The sequence below is a fragment of the Borostomias antarcticus genome, assembly GCF_949987555.1.
Source record: "Borostomias antarcticus genome assembly, chromosome: 2".
Lineage (NCBI taxonomy): Eukaryota > Metazoa > Chordata > Actinopteri > Stomiiformes > Stomiidae > Borostomias > Borostomias antarcticus.
In genome coordinates, this window is record NC_140235.1 from 20,855,180 (window position 1) to 20,874,551 (window position 19,372).

Sequence of the window (19,372 nt, forward strand, 5' to 3'; positions counted from 1 at the left end):
CACACTTGGCTCATGACAGTACAGGAACCGCTGTTTTGTTTATTTAAATTTTGCCTAACTTGGCTCCCAGTGTAGCAGCAGTTCCAGATAGAATGAGAATTTATGACGACTCTGAGCTTCCTCCAACCTCTTTATGAGCCTGTCAGGCGTTCATCATCTATATTCCCTGACACACATCGTTGTAATCTTTCACCATCCCCTCCTATGAAATGACTGCAGTCTTCCGTGCTCAAAGGATTATGGGAGATTAGCATTTCAAATTTGAATAGAGCTCTCATTGGCTGCGGGAGCCCAGACGACAGGAAGTCTTAAGCAGGTTGTTTGCATGCAGAAACTGGAATGAGTGAATGGAGAGAGACTGGAGACTCATCACCTACCTACCAGGGAGAGGCGTGATGAATTAAACATGTCTTTAGCTGTGTTCGGAATCGCTCCCTCTTCACTATATAGTGCACTATATAGGGCGTCAGCCGTTTTGTTTGTAGTGTCCGAATTCTCCACAGAATTTTCGTTCCCTATATAGTCCACTATTTATTTCCCACAATTCACCTTGATTTGCAGGGAACAGTGCATGTACCCTACATTTTCTCTGTTCCCTAGGTAGTTCACTACATGGTGAACCCTATATAGGGAATAGGGAGTGAGGGAACGAGGGAGCGATTCCGAACACAGCTTTTGTTTCACTGTCTGAATTGGCGTCCTGTATGCTGGCAGTGATGTGGCATGGCTGTCCTCCAGACAGTCCAAGCCCAGCTTTCAGATAGGCAGGCAGCATTGGATTATAAACGACTGATCGCCTTAAGGCCCAGCACTATACCCCCCGTCCACGTCCCCCCACCCCCAACCTGCACTTTCCCAGGCACTTTCATCCAGCTTTGTCTTCCATTATGCAAACCCTAATGGACACACAGAACACTTCTCTCAGTGTCTGAAGTTGTGGAGCGCTCTCTCTGGCCAGCGTGCAGTCGTCTAGCTGCAGAGATGTGTGGCAAAGAGCCAGGCTCCAGAGGTGGTCATCTCAGTTTCTCACGCCCATGCCAGCCCTGCGGCCCTCAGGAAGGAAAGGGGCAGAGCGGATACCCACCGCCATGCCAAAGAACACTTCTCTCCTCCCTCAACTCTCTCTCCCTCTCTCTGTCTGTCTCTCAGCCTCCATTTCTCTCCTTCTCTTTCTGTCTCTCTATCCCTCTTTGTCTGCCTGTGTGTCTCTCCATCTTTCCACGGGGTGTTAACAAGCTCAGTACAAGCCACTTAACTAATTACAAAACCATATAAAAAGAACAATATAGGGTCTGTGAGGAAAACTTTTCCTTCAACCGAACAACTGCTTTCCAAGAAACACGTCGGTTACTGCAGATACCATTATGCTTTTTACGTGGTATGTTACAGTCTATTGTTTGGTTTTCTTGGCTTTGAAATATGGCATAGATGTGAGATAAAAGTTGTGACATATTCCAGCACGGACCAGCACGCTATGGGGCCCAGCACAGACTTTTAACTTGACTGGCCTCTGTGTCAAAACACTGAAACAGGGCCTTTGCTAAAATAGTCTTTGCTGTGCTTGCCAGGTCTCTGTTTTTCATTTCACCCTAAGTTACCCCGACTGCTGGCTTGCAGTCTGGAATGGGGTAACCTCTGAGGTTTAGGAGGGAGGGGGGGGGGGCTCCAGCCTGCTGCTCTCCTCCCCCTGCTTCTCTTCCTCAGTAGCCTTTAAACAGCCCGCTAGTGTGCTTTTATAAGTATGAAAAATTGGGTAATCCAGTGGGTAGCAATTACCCTTCTTAATGGAGAGCTTTAATTCGGACTTGGGCCCCGCCAGGCTCGTTTCTAGGAACATGCTCAGCAGCCCCAGATGTTTTTAAATTAAGAATGGGACAAGTGCCATGAGGTGATGTGGAGAAGACTCCCCCCGGAGTGTAATCTACTCTGTCCCCCCCCGCCCTCCCCCCCTATCAGACCCTTCCCTAAAAATAAAAAAAGACACCTTTCCTTCGAGGATCCAGCTCATCACTCATCGTGTGGCGGCTAGATATTATAACCTCCATGATGTCACACATTGCTCCCTTAAGCCCTTTTCACACCGGTCAAAAAACCCACCAACACCCGCTAATATCTGCCTTTTGTCTTTGGTGTGAATGGTTACAATCAACATTCATTCCCAGCACAAATGTCTGCAGTAGTCCTGTTTAACCCCCCCCCCCCTGCATATACATGCTCATTTTGGTGTAAAAACGGTATTAAAGAATGCTCATAGATCATCTGCCATTTGTCATTATCCATTTGTCATTCACTCACTGGGGCCTCTGCTTGAATTATTATTGCAGAAGGCTAATGTGATTTCATGACCAACTGATTTGCAGTATGTGATTTGTGCCATGTTCATTCATTGCAGCCAATGTCCTGAGGCTTTGTCTGATTTTCCATATATTTTATGTTGGATACATTTCAGTAGCCTCTCTCCATTCTCATAATGTGTGTCATGTTCTGTAGCACGTTAATGCTTCTTGACAGGAGAGGGACACAGCTTGGGGGTCATACAATTTGTCTCAGCATGTCTGATTGGTTCCTGGCTTATCCGGCCATGTCATCACACGGGATATGGATGAGAAGCTTTTAGTCACATTGGTAACACACTTCGTAGCATGCCTCTCCACTTCATCTAATGTAATATCATTAGATGAAGTGGATGATTAGGCCAATAGATCTTTCTGTTGGGAATTGTGCACATGCAAGCATGAGACAGACATGTGGTGTGTGGGTGATCACACTACACCTTCACACTGCCTACGACTATACTAGGGTCTTTTATTTAACGAGCGATGTAAGAACACATTACGAATTCCAAACTACTCTGGGAGGTTTGATAATCCATGTTGTGTATTCATTTAGTGATCCTTGCAACAGATCCTTTATTTTTTTCAGCCTTCCTTCACGCTGGTGGCTGCTGTACAGGAATCCTTCCTGAAATGTAATCCACTTTGATCGGACATCTGTTTGTGATAACTATGGCAGCATGACAGGAAGGGTGGAGCTCGCTACCCAGACTCACCTCAGCAAGGAGCCTCACTTCCCCTCCATCATAGAGGCTTGATTAAGAGCGGATTAATGCCTGCCTTCCTCTCTACAATCCTTAGAGATTGCTTGATTAAAGTACCTAAGCCTACCTCGGATACTTTGGGTTGGAGGCTATGCATGGTCCCTCTTGCACTTCTCTACAAATGCATCCTTCCTCCTTTTCTTCTTTGAGGCGATCAGCTTCACTGATCAACTTGGCCCCGATTTCTTCAAGGAAGGGACCAGGGAAGGTTAGCCTACACATTTCAGAGAAGGTGACTCTGAGCTGTCAGACTTGTCTTCAGTGGTGACCTTCAGAGTACTTTATAACATGGATGTAGGTGTGGGCTGTGTTTTGACCAGGCTCTGTTTTTTTCCTCCTCTGTAGCTTAGATCCCTGTGAATTGCCACTTGATGACAGTTGTGTTTCCAGTACCTGAGGGGATGCTGGTGCGGGTGGGTTATCTGATAGCCTATTCATATTCACCATGGACTGAGAGTCCTCTGGCAGGTAGATAGACTCAGCTCTCTAAAACACTAATGATATTTCAATCTGACTAGGGCTTTCAGCGTCCTCTCATACCATGCATTATTGTCAGCTTGGTTTTATGTATGCCTGTTGGGTTCCTCCGTTTGTGAGTGCCATGGGGAGTGACTGAGTAAACGGCATATCTTTATAAAGAATTTTCTATTTTAATAAGATGACCATATCAATTGAGAACATGTCAGTGAGAACAAGTAAACATTGAGGTTAGATAGGAGGCCTGGTCAGGCGACTGGAGAGTCCCAGGCCTCTCAATTCTGGGTGTTTTCCTGTTGGTCACAGTGAAAAGCTTTTAATGAGGGTTGTGTGTGTGCCTGTGTGCTCGGGCCCACTCCTTCTTAGCACACAGACACACAAAGGTTACAGTTAGAAACAGAAGGGGCTACACACTCAGACAGGCATGCCGAAGCACACGTTTGTATACAGTACACTGACACACTCAGTTACACACCCTGACTGAGTAGGCTGTGGTGTTGCATTTAAAGGAGATGATTCATTCCTATTCCCGCTGAACACGGCGCATGTGACAGCGCGGACACACGCACGTACACACACGTACACACACGTACACACACGTACACACACACACACACACACACACACCAATAAATAATGTATTCACAAATGTCTACACGCAGACATTCACACACCTTCCTGTGGAGGTGGAGGTGAAATCACATACTAATTCCATGGAATCGCTGATGATTTTTTTGTGCGTGGCTGGCCAGCCGCGCAGCTAGTATAGCATTTGTTGGGTTATCACTCCCTCCCTCCCTTACTCCCGACAATGTTGGCCTGCATCTAGGCAGTAATCTCACTACACCAAAATCAAGAAGAACACCAAAACCAACCCGCCGATCTCCACTGCACAAGTGTCAGAGCATTGGACTCCCACCCAGGAGACTGGGGTTCAAGACCTGGTGGGGATGATTTTATGGGACTATAATACCCCAAACCTCCACACGTTCATCCTTTCACTCCAACCTTTTTGTCCCTTACCTAAATTCCACTCAAACCTTTTTATCCCTTACCTAAATTCCACAAGTAGAGTAGTGGTCAGAGCATTGGACTCCCACGCGGGACATTCTCAGAGATTACCGTCTACCTACTTCACCACCTAAAGGGAAGTGCATACAGCAAATAATGACTTTTGTCCAGACACAGAAGTTGAACCAATTGCAGCAAAATAGCTAACGTTATAGGAATCATCAGTGTAACTGCTTTAGCCACTGACTGCTACCAGTCAGTGGCTAATGTTATGGAAGCTGCTGCTAGTTGTTGTGAGCTCATGAGCTAACTGGCTATCCTGCTCTTATTGTGCTGGATTAGCATTGGAGGCATTGGAACTGATGTGTCCAGGCGATAAGACCTATCTTAATTTATCAGACATTATTTCATGTCATTTCAATTCACAGCTATTTCAGTGGCATGACTAGCTTCCGTCCTACCAGTCCTGAACAGAAACAAGCCAGCCACGCACATATGCCAGGTTGGATCTGGCCTGGTTTTTAAATTGCCTTACATGATAATTCAGGCTCATAACTCACTCCATTGCTTATCACATCGTAGAACGACTTCTAACCCCTAGAATAAGATGTCGTCTCTCTCCGTCTGGGCCTCTGTGAGAATGGAGCTTTGTGACAGCGGAGGGGAGCCAGGACAATGGGGCCAGTGTCACCTTGTAGCCTTGGTACAGACATAAGCACGACATCACTGGACAGAGACGGCGGGGATTGTTCCTCCATCAAGGGCACAAAATGGACAAAAGGTTTTCAATCGGCTGCATTTTTCAGGAAATAAGCAGTTTGTGTACAGGGCCATTTTGTCCTGATAGCAGTTTCTAGGTTAGCTCCAAGGTTAGCAATGACCAGTCATTCTTAAGTCACCAGGTTGTGCTTTTGACATTTGTTTTTGGTTTAAAGTGTGCAGAGATGTGGACATTTCTTTAATTGCCCCTGAAAGGGGGAGTCTCTGAAGGAATAAGGATAAATGTTGCCCATCTTTGCCATCTAAGTGCTTAGAATAGAATAGAATGTTTATTTGCCATATATAACCAGTATAGGTACATTGGAAGTCTGGTCATTGCTTGTCCTTACAGTATCTTATCAGCACTAATCCATTGCTCATTTCAGTCCTAGGTATGCAGCTAGACATTTAACTGTCCAAGGGGTGTCTTCAGTGTCGGTCTACAGCTGCTATTGGCTCTTGAGCTTGCGGACCGTGTCGGGAAAGATGCCGCTGTGGAGCCTCTTCTTCGTGGTCCTGATGCTCAGCCATCTCCTGTCTCTCCAGCGAGATGGTGCGAACAGGTGGTAGCCGGGGTGGTTGGTGTCTTTTGTCATGGAGATGGCCTTCCTGCCAGTGTCAGCTCTAGAGATTTGCGTTCACCTCCTTCCCGGAGGACTCACACTCAGACTCCGATAATTGTAGGACTGTTTTCAGGTTTCCTTGAAGCCAACAACAGAGTCTGAAGAGAGGAGAAGGCTGCCTTCTCCATGCGTACCCTGTGTTGTGACTGTTTCATCTCCAGAAGTTCTTTGTTTTGGTACAGTGCTGCTCTAAAGATAGGAGCCCCGCCAGCCTGCCTAGTACTACATTCTTGTGTGTAGGAGGCTTGACTGTCCTCTTGGAAATTAACAAGTGAAACTTGATAGGTAATCTCTGAGATATCTAATTGTGAGGTCTAGAAGGCTAGCGGTGAAATCCTTTTTGACCTTGTGGGTCCTCTGGAAGAGCTTGAGCCGAATGCTTTGGAAAAATCTTAACAGCCTGAATGAATTATGTGCTTCGGAAAAATCTGTGCGAACAATCTTTAGTCAATATCAGTCTCAATCTGATAAAGCCTTAAATAAGGTTTTATTTCAGATTAAACTGGATCCTGAAGGTCATTTTCATCACAGAGTGATACACGCACGTGTACACACGCATGCGTGCAGGAGCGTCCACTGATTAATTTTATCCACTGCTTTTCTCCCATCCACGCTGCCCTTCCTCTGAGGGCAGGCTGGAGCAGTGGTCAGCCTTCAGCGCCTGGCGACCACCAAGTCCAAGTGCTCCTGTCTGTCTTGGTCAGGGACAGAGAGAGAGAGAGTGGTCTGTTCCTCTGCATGTTTTTGTATTGGGCTTCTCTGTGGAGGAAACCCTTGTGAACACAGGGAGAACATGCAAACTCCACACAGAAAGGCACGGGAGATACCCCACCTGAGGACCGACAGCCCTGGTGAGAACATGCCCCCGACAACGTCCCAAGAAGGGATCGAAACCCAGGACCTTGCTGTGAGGTGACAGTGCAAAGCACCATGCCGGTGTTAAAATCCAAACTATCTTTTGCAATGATTCTTACGTTTTGGAACAGATTCAAGGACAAGAGAGAGAGGAGAAGATAAAGTTTAGCTCCAATATCCACCCCCTTCAGCATGACACATCAGCCATTAAGCATTTTCAGCACTTTACGCTTCATGCAGATTGGCCACCATCTTTCTCAGGGCTCGTGTGTCTGTCTGTCTGCCTGCAGTGCGTGCCACTTCCTGTGGGGACAGGCCCTGGTTAGGCTGATTGGCTGATGGGAGAGTGGACTTGCCACTGGTGGGTCAAGGTCATCAGAGGAGTACAGGGAGGTCTTGCACTACTAAGTCTGGTCACTGCAGTGGGACAGGAGCTAGTTGTTGAACAAGGGGACTGAACTGCAGTGCAACAGAACTAAGCAGTTTAGCAGTGGTTGAAAATTGCTCCATAGCTTGAGGGACTGACCCTCAATGCTTGTACTGTAAGTCATGTTCTGTTAAAACAATTAGTTGCCTACTTTCATCTGTGCTTGGAAAACTGCTGAGCAGCACATCTCTCTATGGTAGGCTATATACAGTGCATCCGGAAAGTACTCATACCCCATCACTTTTTCCACATTTTGTTGTCACAGCCTTATTCCAAAATGGATTAAAACATTATTTTCTCAAAAATCTACACACAATACCCCATAATGACAAAGTGAAAAACTTTTTTTTTTTTTATGTTTGCAAATGTATTAAAAAAATAATAATATATGAAATATCACATGTAGGCCTATATTAGTATTCAGACCTATGACTGGGTATCGTCACTGATTTCCCAAAACGATTCGATTCCGATTCACAAGGTTTCGAATTGATTTACAAATCAATATCGATTTGGAAAGGGATATTTCAGTAACAACACCAATTTGGCTTGATATGCAAGAGATTATCAGGAAACTAATGCTGTAAATTGTGCAAGAATGAACCCTCTAATGTGGCGCATTATTAAAAATATTTATGTGTACATTAAGAATTGACCCCAAAGCAGTTACATTAATGTACTTGTTGTTTAAGATGACCAACACACTACAGCAGTCAACACAATATAGTACAAGTTGTGCAACTCTTAACTCAGTGAGCTGACAGTCTAGGCCTAGAGTTTAGTCTACTAACAGTTAACTCGCTAGCTGTCTTTTGAATGCTAGCTAACGTCAGCTAATGATCAGACTGATGATTCAGATGATCAGAGTGATTATATGACTGATGTGTTAGTTATGATATGTTATGATATTAACTAGTTACTGGCAGTAGATAGCTCAACTTATAAGCTAGAGTGTTAGCTATGTAGCTAGCTAGCTCAGCTCTAATGTTAGCTAGATAGCTACTCTAACACGCCAGAGTTATGGGTTTAAAAGCTTCAAGCATCCACAGGAAAAAGCATATATTAAAATATCGATCTCGGGATTTATGAATTGATTATCGTTAATTCAAATGAAGATCGATTTTTAAATCGTAAAATTGTTTTGTTTTTTCAACCCAGCCCTATTCATACCCTTTAATCAGTACTTTGTTGAAGCACCTTCGGCAGCGATAAGAGCCTCAAGTCTTCCTGGGTATGACACTACAAGCTTGGCACACCTGTATTTGGGGTATTTCTCCCATTCTTCTCTGCAGATCCTCTCAAGCTCTGTCAGGTTAGATGGGGAGCGTCGCTGCACAGCTATTTTCAGTTCTTTCCAGAGATGTTCAATCTGGTTCAAGTCTGGGCTCTGGCTGGGCCACTCGAAGACATTCACAGACTTGTCCCGAAGCCACTCTGGCTGTGGGCTGAGAGTCGTCCTGTTGGAAGGTAAACCTTCAACCCAGTCTGAGGTTTTGAGCGCTCTGGAGCAGGTTTTCATCAAGGATCTCTGTATTTTTCTCCGTTCATCTTTTCCTCTGTCCTGCTAGTCTCCTAGCTCCGTAGGGATGGTATTATGCTGCGTTCCTTTTCTGTCGGAAAAGTCTAACGTCAAAATTATCATCAAATGCGTCATCTGAACTCGGTTTTCCGCCATTTTACTTGATACTTTATGTGAAAGTTGTAATAAGTTGAAAAGTTACACAAGTTGATATATATATATATATATGCCTATTCATCCATCCAGCATACCGCTCAAGAATGCTAGGCTTGTTCTGCAACCATTCATGCCATTTCATTACCCAGTCATATCCAGAGCTGAGTAGTTACCTCCAGGGCTATTTGATGTGGTGGTTCTTTGAGACCAAGCTTCGCCATGGGGGGCATATAAAAAAATACAGAAGAACAAGCATATATTATTCTGAGATTCTGTGATTTAAGGAAGTTTTTCTGACCTGAGGCTGTCCCAAAGATCTGTGCCAAATCTACTTATTCAATATTGATGTGACGTTATATACAGAAGGAGCCACCGTGGCTCCCTTAACCTTGCTTTACAATATCTGAGAATGTGATTGGTGTGGGAGGAGGAGGCGTGGTAGGAGACTGAGGCCTTTGTGAAAGCGAGGCTAGGAGGACGCACACACATTGTATCCCTCCAGACAAAGACACTCTTTTGTCCTCTCACAAAGAGCTGTCTCCCCCTATGTCACCCTCCTTTCCTCATCTCTCTCTCTCTCTCTCCTAATCCTCTGATCTGTCTGATTCATCAGACGGTTTCTAGCTCCCTCTCACAGTGAGACAATGCTCTGGCCTCTTGCCACCAGGACATGGTAACGGATCTGTCTGACTTCCTGAAGGAGCAACCCCTAGAAGTAACCCCTAGGAGCTGTGTAGGTTGACTGTTGACTCTTTTTCTATCTCTCTCTCTCTCTCTCTCTCTCTCTCTCTCTCTCTCTCTCACACACACACACGTTCTCTCTGTCTAATGATAGCTGTGGTTGCTTTTTTTCTTCTGTAATCCTGTTACATCCAGGAGTCAGTCAGACGTCCTCAGTCATCTGCCTCCCTCTATCCCTTAGAAATAGAGCAGTGCCCATGTTACAGAATCTGTACTAGAGATTCGTTCTATCTTTAAGCCTCTTGACCCTACTGTAAATTCATGGTAGATAAGGCAGAGATGGGCGTGGTGGTGGGGTTAATAATCCCAGGTTTAATCACTCAGGCTTAAACGGGTTTCGCTAAGTAAATACCTCTCTTACACCAGACACACTCTCTCTCTCTTTCTCTCTCTCTCTCTCTCTCTCTAACTGACCTGGGCCTCACTGTCTCTCTCTGACAGACCTGGGCCTCTCTCTCTGCTTTCCATTACATTACACGACATTACATTACAGTCACTTAGCAGACACTTTTATCCAAAGCGACTTACCCTAATTGCATTTAATGTAGGTACTGTTGTCATTGTGAATTCTGGCGAGTAGTAATACAAGTGCCTTTATAAACAAGTGACTAAGGGCATAATCTAGTGCTAAAGTGCAAGAGTAGCTAAATATAAAAAGTGCTTTAGAGGAAAGATCCAGGTAGTACTTCTTGAAGAGGTGAATTTTGAGCCTGCAGCGAAATGGTAAATGGACTGCACTTATATAGTGCTTTTATCCAAAGTGCTTTACAATGAAGGCCTCTCATTTACCCATTCACACACACATACACACTCCAATGGCGGCAGCTGCCATGCAAGGTGCTATCCTGCTCATTGGGACCAATTTGGGGTTCAGTGTCTTGCCCAAGGACACTTTGACATGTCGTGAGGAGGAGCTGGGATTCGAACCACCGACCCTACGATCATTGGACGACCCGCTGTACCTTCTGAGCTACAGCCGCAACGAAAGATGGGCAACGACTGCAATCCTGACGTCAGTGGGCAGTTCATTCTACCACTTCATTCCAACCAATCGCTCGCGGTAGCAGAGTGTAGAGGTAACAAGGGGGTGTAGGGCTTGACCATGGCCTGGAGGTAGGAGGGAGCTGTTCCTTTCATTGCCCTGTAGGCTAGTACCAGAGTTGGTAGCCCCAAGTTGTGTGGGAGAATTTGAGATGGTTGAACACCAGATGAGCTGCAGCTTTCTGTACAAGCTCCAGAGGTTTAATGGCTTTAATGGGAGTTGCAGTTGCAGGCGGGAGATGACAAGAGCCTGGAAGAGCACCGTTTCGTCAATGAGGAAATGGAGAATCCTCCTGAAAATGTAGAGCAGGATTCTCCAAGGGCATGTTATGGATGTGATCTGTGACAGTTGGTCGTCCAGGGTCACATTCAGATTCCTCGCAGTCCGAGTCGGCATCACCACTGTGTTGTCAATGGTGATGGCCGTCTCTGTGCAGGCAGCCCTTCCCCGGGAGGAACAGCAGCTTAGTGTTGTCCAGGTTGATCTTGAGGTGGTGTGTCGCCATCCACTCCAAGATGTCAGCCAAGCAGGCAGCGACACGTGCCTCCACTTGTGTGTCAGAGGGTGGAAAAGACAGGACCAGCTGGGTGCCATCGGCTTAACAGTGGTAGGAGAAGTCATGCGAGCGAATGACAGAACCCAGAGATATAGTGTAGAGGGAAAAAAGAAGAGGACCCAGGACTGACCCTTGTGGAACTCCCGTAGACAGACTACGTGGTTCCAACACGGACCCTCTCCACGTCACCTGGAAGGAGCGACCCGTCAGGTAGGATGCAAACAGGGACAGAGCAGAGTCTGTGACGCCTTTCTCTTCAAGGGTAGAGAAGAGGATCTGGTTGTCCACTGTGTCAAACACTGCTGAAAGGTCTAGGAGTATCAGGACAGAGGAGAGACAGTTTGCTCTTGTGGCGTGGAGTGGCTCTGTCACTGCAAGGAGGGCTGTCTGTCGAGTAGCCCACGTTGAACCTGGACTGGTGGGGTTCCAGGAGGTTGGAAATACAGTTGTTTAGATATAGCATGTTTGAGTGTTTTTGACCTAAATTATAGAAGGGAAACCAGTCTGTAGATTTTGATGTCAGAGGGGTCAAGTGATGGCTTCTTCAGGAGAGGGATGACTGGCAGTCTTGAAAGCAGAGGGAAAGCATCCTGATACAAGAGATGTGTTGATGATGTGGGTTAGGAAGGAAAGGATTTGGGGTGTAATAGACTGAAGGAGAGAGGAGAGGACAGGGTCTAGGGAGCAGGTGGTGGGGCGGCTTGGTGAAACAAGGTTGCGGACCTCATTAGGGGAGAGGAGAGGAAGGTAGGGTAAGGTGGGACGAGGAGAGGAGAGGGAGAGCAGAGAGGGAAGAGAGGGGGAGGTTGGAGAGGTGTGGTTGTTGCGTGGAGCGCCGACGGGGGGACGGGGGAAAGAGGATCTGATATCACATTTTCCATGCACGTGCTGGCTTGGCCTGGTGCGGTGTGTGTGTGGGCGTGTCAGCCCTGCGCAGCTGGGATTTGCATCTCCATTACAACAGGGCTATCCCCCACTTGAAGATGTTTTCCCACTGATGGACGTGTTACCCACAATTCACTTTGATTTCCTGGGAACAGTGCATGTACCCTACATTTTCTCCGTTCCCTAGGTAGTTCACTACATGGTGAACCCCATATAGGGAATAGGAAGTGAGGGAACGAGGGAGCGATTCCGAACACGGCTATAGTTTGTCTTTTCACTTGGGAGAAACTAATGATGAAAGTGCCGAAAAACGTTTGCTTACAAAACAGTAGGCTATAGCCTAATTCAAGATGTCTCGGACACCAACGACATGCTGTAGGCTACATTGAGTGAAAGCTACAGATATTTAACGAACAGTGTTCTTTTCTTTCTAATTTATTGTCACAATGAATCCTCAAATTGACAGCTATTCATGTGCAATGTTTATTTATTTTTATTTTTTATTTTTTTTTAACTATTAAACGAATGCTGCCCAGGCTAACGCTACAGTCGACAGAGAAATGTAATGAAGCCCACCAGCCTCACACCACCGCAACACGCTTGGAGGCGGGTCTGGCACCCCTTGGCCTCAGTCCATCAAAGAGTCCATCAAAGAGAGGCGGTTAGGCTTCAACAACAAGCAGTTGACATTTCAGGCTACTGTACTACCATTATATATAATCATTACCACCATTGATTATATATAATGGTACAGTAGGACCCCACTCATCTGAACTTCAGAGATCCGAACCTCCCGGTCTACCTTTATTTTAGCCTGCTATCTGGTTACTGGTGGGATTTTCATTACAGTACTGTATCCTTCTGTGAATAAAAACAGACTGTATGTAGACCTACATGTTGCCTGTAGGCTGTAGCCTACTGTCACGTTTCATTTCTTTGCTCTAATGTCGAGCGCAAAACGCAAACGAGTCTGCTGCGAGAGCTGCATTCCTTGGTAGCCAGAAAGTGCATCAGCAACCTGAAGCAGAGGAGTATCAAGTCATTTTTCGTTCCCAGTTAATGGACTTCAGGAACACAGACGTGTTGTGAGCATGTAGATTAGCCTACTAGGCCTACTGTATTTGTTAAATAAAAGCCTACAGCGTATAGCCTACATCGGTTGTTTTAAAGACTTTTAGGCTATACCATTTTGTTCTGCGAATACAGTAGCCTATCGATGCAGCGTAGGCCTCATTTGAGAATAAAGTAGGCTGCTGTATTTGATCAAAGCACGCACTCAAGTGGAAATTCGTTATCTTATTCTAGGGTACTGTAGGCCTATTATAGGCTAGGCTGTATCAGTTTAGTTGGCTAATTGATTGCAATTTTGATGCATTTTCACAAGTAATTAAGGGTATTTATCTGTCTATTATTTATCTGTCTATTCAACAAGTATACCACTTATTGAATTGACATTTCAGAGATACGAACGACCTGCGGTCCCTTTGGGTTCGAATAAGTGGGGTCCTACTGTAGTACAGAATTTGCTTGCTATTATGCCAAATCAAAGTGGCAAAACATAATCCCACTGCTTGATACAGTACGGTTTAGGCCTAACCATTCTGAATCTCCTAGCATAGCGGGGGACATCTCAGGAGTTAATGACATAAACCTTAAGGGTCTCTTCCTCTTGTGAGTGAAAATTTACCCTTAAAACCTGTTCCACACAAAATATGTTCTCTGTATGCCTTTAGAAATGCCTTTAGATATTACTTAAGGTTACCCCTGTCAGCTCATACAGTAAGCTGCCTCAACACCGAACAGAAAAGAGAGAATAGGGTTGGGCTTGTTATGACATGAGGACCCAATATCCTCACTAACAACCATTAACCTACCTCCCCCCTCAACAGCCAATCAGATTATTCCCTTGGTGTGTTTACTGGTTCCACAGTTCGATGACAGAGTACCAGACCCTGTTAGGTCCCCGAGGAACCTTCCCTGCCCGACAACAAGGGAGCTTGCTGTTTCCCAGGCTTCTAGAGAAAATAAACAACAGCCAAAAACAATCTACAGGGTGGAAGGAAAACGCCCAATGAAAGTGAGACCACTCCCCCAGCGTGGAGACGGCCCGAGCTCTATTCCAACTGCTATCTCTCTGTCTTGTCAGTATGTCAGATTATTGTGTAGGCCTGTAATACCTATAATCAGAATTTCATCCCTGAGTGAGTGGGAGAGATTATATGTCATCTCTCTTCTGCTCTGCACACCCTCTTGTGACTAAGACCCGCCCCCCCACACACAGTTAGACGGGAAGAGAATTCCATCTATCATGCATTGCACGTTGAGAGATAACACATGGCTGGAGTGTTTGAATTAGGTCAAATGCTGGTTCCGTTCTTGGGGAAAGATTTGATGTGTAGATGGGCTACATCCTGGGGTAGATAGTGGAACAGACAATGATATTAATAGCACTGTGTGTGGTCAGCCAAAGGCAGCCTCTCTCTCTCTATCTTTATCTATCTCTATCTCTACTGTATCTCTCTCTCTCTCCCCCAACAGCACAGATCCAAGCCATCTGGTTCTGGAGAAACTGTCCTCCTCACCATGTGCCAAGCGCCCACATAGTGTGGTCGGAGTGCAGAGCCAGGCGGGCAGAGCCAAGCCGGCCTGGTGGGCTGCCAGTGTGGCAGGAAATGCTGTGATCTGTGCTGTATTTAAGGGATTGGGCTGCAGATTGGGAGTTTCATTATGGGTATGGGTTTGTTGACCAACACCCCCCCCCCCAACTCCCAGTTATAGTAGTGAATCAGAATTAGTTAGTCCCATTAAGGTTGCAAAGGGCCAGAACATTTCCAGTAAATTTCCGGAAACTTTCCGGAAATTTTCCATGGTAAGTTAAGCTCGGGAATTGTGGAAATTTGGAGCTTTTTGCTTTTTTTTCAACCATTTTTTATTTTATATACTTATTTTAGGATTTTATCTATCTTTATATTTATAATTTGGTAGCCAATTGACCCTGACCTAGTGTCCAGTTACCCCCTAAACTAACTCTTGAGGATTCGTCCACAACCCGGCCGGTCGGCAATGTGAAAGGGAGAGACAACTCCTTGACTATCTCAGCTCCCAACTGTACTTCTGACACCAGGCAGGGTTGCTGTTGTGTGACGAACTCTCAAGCCGAGATTAGACTAACCATCCTCGGGGAGCATCGACCCAATAGGCCACTCCCTCTGGGATCCGGCCATACTCAGATCTGGCGAGACCACCGGTCCCTGATGGGCAGCTGCACCGGAACATGATGCATTAGACCGCTACACCACCGCAGACCCCTATAACAGGGAACTTAAATGTAGCCTAGTTGGGGGGAAAAAAACATAAAATGCAATTCTAGATCTTGCAGCATGATCTTGGTTAAAACAACCTGATTTAATGAAAATTCAGTTGAATTTTGTACTGTGCATTCTTCCATCACATGCACAGCTAATTCCTAGCATCCTGCACACTAAGGCCCCGTCCACATGTCCACGGATATTCATGAAAACAGACTTTTTTCTCTGCGTTTTGGCCTCCCGTCCACACGTACACAGTTTTTGGTCACTGAAAACGGATCTTTTTGAGGACGCCTTCCAAGGTGGAGATCTGTAAAAACTGTGGTTTAAGTGGATTCGTGGGGAAGGGTAAAAAGGAGCTTTCGGGTCTCCTTTGCGAGCCATTCTCTATTGCACATGCACTAGAAACAGTCTGAGCAGAACAATGGCAGCTATATACAGGACTCTTTATATTTGGTCCATATTGCTAGGCTTGCTTAATGCATTAGAAATCAACCTAGCTTTACTCCAACACTACACCGCCGAGAGTAAATATACTGCGGCAAATAGTTTTTATTCCACCTCTTCATAATGTTGCGAGGTCCAAAGTTGTTGCAAGGTCCAAAGTAGGACTACGCCACAAACGTGTCTTCTGGACCAGGCTTGGCCGATGCAAGCCTTAAAGCCTCTGTCCTTTTCCTTGTCGTGTGGACGGTGATATTTTCCAAAAATCTGTTGCTGTGGACACGATTTTTTGTTAACGGAGGGGGGGAAACTGCGTTTTTAGAAATATCCTTGTTCGTGTGGATGTGGCCTAAGAGGACTCTAGAATCCATTAAAATTCTACTCACAAATAGATTAAGCAAAAAATGTCATATTTAAAATTTGTATTAGAAATGTTTGCCTGCATGTCTGCTTATGACAAAGCAAAATGTTTATATTTATTTCTGTTTATGACAAGGTAAATACAGTTAGTATAAATAACCCCCAAATTCCCAGTTTATTCCTGTTAATTCCCATTAATTTCCGTTAACTCCCATGGAAAGTTTCCAACTTTTAATATTCCCGGAATTTTGCAACCCTAATTCCCATGCAGCTTTTCAACGTATTATAAGAATTTGCTTTTGGTCGAGGTACATAACCACGTGACAACATTGGACAGGGTGCAGGGATGAGACAGGACAGTACAAAGAGTGAGTACAAAATGCTAGTGCAAAAAAGGATAAGCTAAGAAGAAAAACGATATACAAAAAGTAGTGCAGTCAGTGTATATACAGTGAGTATGCAGAGTGTAATGTATGTGTATATGTGTGTGCGGCATGATATGTGAGTGCAGTGAATCCTATACAGTACATTCAGGTCATGTGCAAGTGTCAACGGTGTCTCTCAGTGGTGGCGGGGTCCGTGATGGGGGGAGCGTAAAAACAACAGTGCTCTAACGTGCCATAGCATACATGGCGCCATCTTGGTGTTGGTAGCTCAAGAAGGAAGCCATTTTCTCTTTTAATGAGTTCTCAAGGAAGCAAGGACATGTAATTAATTTGTGCTAGGTAATCCTATAAAGTTACACAATATAGACGTTGGTGCTTTAACCGCTGCTCATAAGCTCTTAATTAATGCTTTGCATCATAGGTGGATAAGTAAATAATCATTATTTGAATAACAACACTGCCCACATGAAAATCTCTGGTGTGGGGATGGAGCAGTACAATTCTTGAGATTACAGGATTCTAAGGAGCTTGTATAAAGTAAATGGAACAGGATGTTCGTCTAGTTGAAGACTGGTGATTATAGGTTGGAGGATGGGTTGCAGCATGTAACAACTAAAAAACATGTTGCTGATCAACTGCATAGCATGAGACACAGCAACAACATTCCTGCTTTCCGAGATGAACGTCATTCTCTGTGCAAAGCATTTAAACACCAGCCCTTCTACAGTAACAGTCAGGGACAGGTTTGACTACTACAATGTCACTACATGACAGGCCCGTAGCCGGGGGGGGGGGGGTCGGGTGGATCCACTATGTGACTGTTCTGTCCGGTGTTGGTGTGCTGTGTTGAGCATCTCTCTCTGACTCAGTGTTGGTGTTCTGTGTTGAGCAGCGCTGTCTGACTCTGCGGGACAGCCCTCAGTGACTCGCTCCGTGTTGGTGTTACGTCCAGAGCTGCCCTCTCTGACTGTTACGCGCCTCCTCTGATGGTAGGGCGTGGGGTGAACGTAGCGGCCTGTAGGCTGCATGAGGGAGAGACTGTGTGACCGGCTGAGTAACCGATTTAGCTCCAGTGTTTCGGTGGCGTAGCTGGTTAGAATGGGGTCTTTGATGCAGGAGACCCAGGTTCAAATCCACTCCTGGACAATAAAAATACACAACGCAGACGAGTTCAAATCTGTCACACAAATCATCCCTTTAGGTGTAGTTGCTGTGTATTTACCTACTTATTGCCAGTAGTAATTACCCAATAATTACCATATATTTACCAGGTAAATACTTAGTAATTAGGGAACTGTAAAATGAAGGGTTACCAGACAGAGTATGGTTATGGACAGAAGGAGAAGCAGAAAGACTGTGCGAGCAGTCTGCCTAAATCAAAAAGGGCCCTGAGCTCTTTCCACAAACCTAACTGCTACACAAAAATGTGCAACACCCACTTGCTCCTGACCTAGTGTTTCTTTGACAAAGGGTTACCTACGTGATGAGGTGAATACCCATGGGTTTCAGCCCTTCTCCACAATGACTGGAAAGGGAGGGGATCAGGACGAGGCCACAACCAAAAACCCCACACAGAACACTAGAGCAGGGGTTCCCAACCTTTCTTCCCCAGAGCCCCCCACTTACACCTGATGGAATTTGCACCCCCCTTCCCCCCAAATCACTGTGAACGTCCAGTCTGTGTATGTTTGTATGTGCGCAAATTACATCAGGTGTAAGTTAGGGTACAATGAAGTGCTTCGCAATGTAGCAGTAATATTAATTTTGACACAATTCATAGTCTTAATAGATTAATTTGTTGAAGTTATATGGTATTGTAGTGGCGTAAATATCATATAAAGGCTTTTTGGCCCTTCATCAGATATAATCATGTTTTTTGTTAAAATTGCTGTGTAACATGTCAATAACATGATTCTTTGACAAATATTTGTCTAGCAAATATTAAGGCCTCAAATTGTTTGAGGCCTGGCGCCCCCCCCCTGCAATTGTTGGCGCCCCCCTAAGGGTGGCCCGGACCCCAGGTTGGGAAACCCTGCACTAGTATATCACGGACAGAACACCAATACAAATAAAACAACCCTCTCCTCGCTTGCACGCAAAACAACGCAGAATATATATGTGACGGATCGTCCTCTGATTAGACAACAGGGGCAGGGGGATGATTGGACACAGCTGGACTACCGATGATCACAACGACACACACACATGGGGGGGAGACACAAGGCACCACACAGACGCACAAATGTTGGGACATAACACTCTCCTTTCTGAGGTGTGTTCTCATGCGAGGCTTGTGTAATAGACCCTTGGGCTTTCTCTCTCTGCCAGACCCAGACCGACTCACCATCCTTGAAGGCTGATGGTACATGCTCGTCCACCTCTCTCTCTCTCTCGCTCTCTCTCTCTCTCTCTCTCTCTCTCATTCCCCCAATCTCTCCCTCTCGTTCCCCCTCTCTCCCATTCCCTCACACCCCCTTTCTCTCTCCAAACCCCTCGTTCACACTCTCACTCCTCCCCTCCCTCTCTCTCCCTCTCCTCTTACATTACATTACAGTTATTTATCAATTTACAATATTTGCATTTAACTTAGGTAGGCATCTCCTTTCTAAACAAGTGAGTAAGAGCATAATCTATCCCTAAATGCATGAGTAGCAAAATAGAAATATAATGTTGGTGCTTTTAAAGGGAGGATCCTGGTAGTATTTCTTAAAGAGGTGAGTTTTGAG

At 45.4% G+C, this 19,372-nt stretch overlaps 1 protein-coding gene across 4 annotated transcripts in view; it reads left to right on the plus strand.

Moving 5' to 3' along the window:
- Positions 1-19,372, plus strand: part of nrbp2b (nuclear receptor binding protein 2b) — a 51,197-nt gene that overhangs the window by 21,798 nt on the left and 10,027 nt on the right. The gene's annotated exons all lie outside the window — the stretch shown is intronic.